We start from the raw sequence: 6,000 nt of genomic DNA, 5'->3' as shown, positions 1-6,000 counted from the left end.
TTCCTGGAAGCAACTTTGGCATCTGTAAGTCGTACAGCCCAGCATGGGCACCCACCCTCCCCAGGCCTCAGGCCCTCCCTCTGTAAGAAAGGTAACGGGAAATTAGGCAGATAGGAGCAATCCTACCAGACTGGCTGCTTCTAGCTCTGAAATCCAAAGCCCTGAGGCTCTTCCCAACAATGGAGTTCTAGAATTTCTACCATCAATAGCTATAGTAACCAGAGACGAGTCAATGCAGTTTCCCTTCCGTTTTGTTGAGCTAGAACTGACCTCTAGCATTGGATTACTTCCAGGTGCACAATATAAGGATCTGATATATGTGTGTATCATGGAAGGGTTTCCACAGTGGATTCTGCTAACACACATCATCACACAGAGTTGCAAATATTGCTTTCTTGGGATGAGAATTTCTAAGATCCGCTCTCTTAGCCACTTTGAAGTAGACAACCCAGTGTTGTGAACTGTAGTCACCACGCTGCACATTACATCCCCGGGACTTAATCTAACAACTAGAAGTATTTTCCTTTTGACCTCCTTGCTTTATCTCCAGAATGCTCAAGTGGGCCTGTCCCTCGGCTCCCCCTGCGTCAGCGTTCTGGTCCAGGCCCACCACCCCTGCCTGGACTATTGCAGTAGCCTCCTGACCACAGTTCCCGCCTCAATCCATTCTCTACGCGGTGTGCAGAGGACTTTCTAGAACGCAGGGGAATCAGGTCACTGTAAAGCACCCCATTTGCACTATGAACGCATCCAGACTCCTTTCCATGGTCCTCATCACACACTATCTACCCATTGGTCCACAGAGCTCCAGCCACGTGGGTGTCTGTCAAGACCCAGGCCCCTCCCCCCCAAAAGCACCTCAAGTCCCAGACCCCTCCCTTACAACACCCCAGGGCCCAGTCCCACCCCCACAGCACCCCAGGGCCCAGCCTCCAGCCCCACAGCACCCCAGGACCCAGCCCCCAGCCCCACAGCACCCCAAGTCCCAGACCCCTTCCCTCTAGTGCCCCAAGTCCCGGAGCCCTTCCCTACAGCGCCCCAGGGCCTAGCCTGTCCTTCATGGCAGGTGCTCCTTTCTCGGTGATCAGTTCAAATCTCTTCATCCCAGAAAGAGAAACCCCTCCCCAGTGTAGTGTGAGTTCTATTGACACCTGCTTCTCATGGCAAAGCACCCCATTGGCAAGAGAGACGTTTGAGATGTTGATTTTATAGCTTCTGCCATCTCGAAGGTGAACGAGGATGCACGATGTGAGTTGGGGTCCTAAAGCTTTGGTTTCAGACCCAAACTGCTGTAGCACATTCACCCACAGAGAAGCGGTCCTGTTCAGAGGCGAGGGGGATGGAGGTCTAGAAAGGAATAATAACGGCTGATAGGTTTTTGAGGCTCACTGTGGGGACATCGTACCCTCCACCCATGGCTTCCCAGTTAATCCACTCAAGTCCATCAGGCATCTCCTTTGACAGGTGAGAAGGACAAGGCTCAGAGAGGTGAAGGGATCAACCCTTGGCCACACAGTGAGTGGAAGAGCCAGGATTCGAGCAGGCTGGCCGGCCCCAGAACCTGCGACCTTCAAACCCTATGCTTGCTGAGAACCCGTGTTCCGCTGGGTTCAGCGGCAACGAGTTAACTCACAGGCGACTGGTTATCCCTGCTCCAAGGAACAGCCCTACAATGCCGCTTCAGTAATTCCTGAATTGCTCTGTTAGAGTCCTCAGATCATCGTGTGTCCTCATTTTGTAGATTAGGACGTTCAGATGGAGGGGGGTCATCCTACTAAATGGCCAGGAGGTCCAATTCGCCACGGAGCGGGGATGCAGACTCCGCACCGGAGATGGTCAGTTTGCCAGGCCACACGCGTTCTCAGTCCCCAGGGTTGGCCTGAGGTGGTGGTTGTGATGGTTAACTTTACGTGTCAATCTGTAGTGTGGTTTTCGACGAGAGTAACACCTAACTCTGAACTTTCAGTGAACAGATTGTCCCCCGTAATGTGGGTGGGCCTCGCCCAATCAGTTGAAGGCCCGGTTAGAACAAAAAGAACAGTCTCCCCGAGCACAAAGCAGTTCTGCAGCAACCCGCCTTCAGACCTCATCTGCACTGTCAGCTCTCCTGGGTCTCCACCCGAGGGCCTTGGGAATGGAACTGTAGCCGTCAGCTTTGCCGGCTCTCCAGGCTGCCAGCCCGAGAGCCCACCCTGTGGATTTCAGACTTGCCAGCCTCCATAATTGCGTGAGCCAATTGCTTTATAATAAAACGTGTGTGTGTGTGTGTGTGTGTGTGTGTGTGTGTGTATATATGCATATATGTGTGTGTATGTGTGTATATGTATATATAATATATACTCTTGGTTCTGTGTCGCTGGAGAACCCTGAACCCTGATTAAATGCCTCCCGAGGAATCACTAAATTTCTCAGTGGAGTTCTCAGCTGAAGAAGAAGGTCTGTATCTCACTCCGTCCTTTCAACCACCAAATAAGGCAAGTGCTGGCCTGAGGCCTAGGGAGGGGATGCAAAATGTGCAAAGTCACACAGCGGTGTAGCAGTAGCGGCAGAATTAAAATCTCTTTCTGGTTCCAAAGTCCGTGCCCTTCCCGCCTCCCGATGACCTAAGTTCTTCCCCTGCCACCGTCAGGGACAAACGTGTTTCCTGGTTTTCCGCGCGCCAGCAGGTGGCAAACCTTAATGTATGCTGATCTGAGCTCTAAAACCGGAAGGGCCTCGACTGCCCTAACCACAGGCACCGCCCCAACCCCACTCGCCTCCTGAGGCTAAGGTCCGGGAGCCAGACCGCCCTCCAATCGCGGCACCGCGCCTGCGCACGCCTGCGGCGCACGTTCCAGTTCCGTCAGCTCCCGGGGAGGAAGAGGATGCGCACGCCAGGCTCCCCCTGCTGTTCTTCCCCTTGGTTTTGCGCTTGAACCTTTTCCACAGCAATACATGCAACTCCAGCTAGGAGTGCGAAACCTTCTACCCTATGGCTGCGTTGCAATTTAATGGCTGTCCCGTCGGTAGACGCTTAGATGATTTCCAATCTTGTTTTCGTTTCAAAATACTGCAACAACTCTGTACATATATCTTTGTATGGTTATAAGGCACAGTGGATATTACATTTGTTGCTAATGTAAAAAAATGTCACCAAGACCACACACACACACATACATACACACAAACACACGTGTGTGTGTGTATGTATGTGTGTGTGTGTATGTATTTCTGGTTTAAAAAGTTTAGAAAGAAACCTTTTTAAGGTTAGCTTCTCCAAACTCATACCTTTGGCTACATTTAACATAAAACACCTTTTAAATCTAGATATTCGTATGTGCGGTTCTTGCGGAGGGCTCTGATTCAGTATGTGCCGTGGATTTGTAGAAGTCTTTGGAACGACAAAATAGCATGCAATTATATAGAAAGTAATAAACATGAAAATGTATTGCAATAGATAATATGCCACTTCCATAACAATGGGATTAAAAATCCTCTCATTAAAAATACATTAGTTCATAGATTGGACAGTGGAGTCACGGACTGGCAATATCGCCCCCCAGTGGTTTCTTGGAGTACTCATTCGTTAGGAACCCAAATTCATGGAATCCCCGTTCCAAACGAGGGGGGGGGGTGACCCCTGTGGGTGGCTAGCTTGGAGGTGGCTACCCTAACATAGTGTCTCCTCGTTCCTATGACTTTTTTAAGTAGAAGCAGAGTGACACTAGAGCCGGGTGGCAAAGTCTTCAAGATCCAGCCTCCTCTTGAGTAGTTGGATATGTATTTCTTTATAAAATCAGTGAGTTCAAAGAACTTTGTCCTTCACTGTTATCTTTCAGAGTTCACACACCTCCACCTGGTGGTTCTCATGCCGACTGCCCATGGAATCTCTCCGAGCGTTTTTGAAATGCACGTGCCTGGCTTCCCACCGATAGAAGCTGATTCCAGGGTCTAGACAAAGCCTAGACTCGAGTTGGTTTTCTTTTGTTTGTAAAGCCCCACAGATGACATGTGCAATGGCCGGAAAGCCTCGTGCTGCCAGCTCCTTGTACTTGGCAGGTAGTTGGCCATGGGGACAGAAGAGGGACCTCTGGGGAAAGGAGGTCTGGAGGGGCCGGGGACAGCACTGACTTCCTCCCAGACACACATTTTTCCTGAGAGCCGCCAGGGCGCTCACTGAGGGCAGGGATGTGGAGTTGTTTTCGAAGTCTTGTTATTACACTTGAGACACCTTTCCCAGGTAACGTGCTATGACAGGAGGCATCAGTCATCTGGGGTATTAAGAAACGAGGCCAGGGCCTGGGTGGCTCAGTCGGTTGAGCGCCTGACTTGATTTCGGCTCGGGTCATGATCTCACTGTTCGTGGGATCAAGCCCCATATCCGACTCTGTGCTGACAGAGTGGGGCCTGCTTGGGATTCTCGTTCTCCTTCTCTCTGCTCCTCTCCTGCTTGTGCGCGCGCTCTCTCTCTCACTCAAAATAAATAAACTTAAAAAAAAAAAAAAAGGCTGATGTCCTGACCCCACACGATCAATACCAGCATCTGTTACTACCTCTTTATTGTTTTTCTAATGTTTATTTTTGAGAGCGACAGAGACAGAGTGTTAGCGGGGGACGGGCAGAGAGAAAGGGAGACACAGAATCCCAAGCAGGATCCAGGCTCCAAGCTGTCAGCACAGAGCCCGACACGGGGCTCGAACTCACGAGCCGTGAGATCGTGACCTGAGCTGAAGTTGGACGCTTAACCGACTGAGCCACCCGGGCGCCCCAGTTACCACCGCTTTAAAAGGAGCAACACTTCTTCACAGCATCTCTAAGCTCAAATTTAAGGAAACCTAGGGCTTCTGTAGGGGATCCGAGTGAGAGTGTGTTGCTCCCCATTTGCCCTTGTCTGTGCTGAGGAAGGAAGAACTTCAGGTGCAGAGGCCACAGTGAAGGACGCGCCTTCCACAGCCACCACTTCTGACAACTTAGCTGTTAAAACCGCTGCAGAATTTGCTTAAAAGCAGGAAGCACACAACAGCGTGCGACGCGTGGCTCTTTGATCTGGAGCGAGAGCTGGACCGGATGTACGATTCAGGAAGCTTCCACTGCCAGCGGAGCGTGGCAGCCGCCTTCCCTGTCCCGATGACAAGGGTGCAGTGGTCACCCTAGGCCCGGGCCCGGTCTCCCGAGTGCGAGCACCCCCATCGCTCAGGAGGAGCCTGGGTGCGGGGGACCCCCAAACACCCAGCCTGGACACTGAGCCCATCAGTCCCTGAGCTGTGACCTCGCTCCTGGAAGAGCTGGGGCCCCTGATCTGCTTGTTTCTCCGCCCCCTCAGCTGTCGCCACCCTCTCAGGGGAGCCGTTCCTCTTGGAGCTGTAACCCTCTCCACCCGCCCCTGACGCCCATCTTTCCCTTTTCCCGTGGTCCTCTTCCAGCGCAGATTTACTTGTTTATTGCTCGTCTCCCCCAGCCAGGACGTAAGCTCTGGGAGTTGTCTCTTGTTCCCTGATGTATCCTCTGGTACCTGGGTGTTTGATAAGCATTTTTTTTTTTAAGTGTATCTATTAGAGAGAGAGCAGGGGAGGGGCAGAGAGAGAGGGAGAGGGAAGGAGAATCACAAGCAGACCCTGGACGGCCTGTGCAGAGCCCGAAGCGGGTCTCAAACTCACAAACTGAGATCGTGACCTGAGCCGAAATCCAGAGTCAGATGCTTGACCGACCAACCAGCCACCCAGATGCCCCCATATACATTTCTTGAATGAATGAGTGAGTGAATGAATGGAGATGGATACTCACATGTTACTTTCTTAACCCCCCTCCCACCCCAATTTAAGCCCTGCTCCTCTAGGACCAGCCACCGGGGACTGAAGCCAGCGTCCGGGGCCACTGTGGCCAAGTTGATTCCCAGCCTGGCAGGGCTGTGGCCTACATGGAAGGGGGCGGGGCTGTGTCGCCAGGAGCCCAACCTCAGGACGGATCCAGGGGGGACAGCGACCTCCAGTGGCCATGAGAGCTCACCTGAGAATACAGGTA

Source organism: Lynx rufus, unplaced genomic scaffold (assembly GCF_022079265.1).
Source record: "Lynx rufus isolate CCGP_SWC_20201006 ecotype Redwood Valley unplaced genomic scaffold, mLynRuf1.p SCAF_5, whole genome shotgun sequence".
NCBI classification, from domain to species: Eukaryota; Metazoa; Chordata; class Mammalia; order Carnivora; family Felidae; genus Lynx; species Lynx rufus.
Note: the sequence above shows the minus strand (reverse complement) of the source record.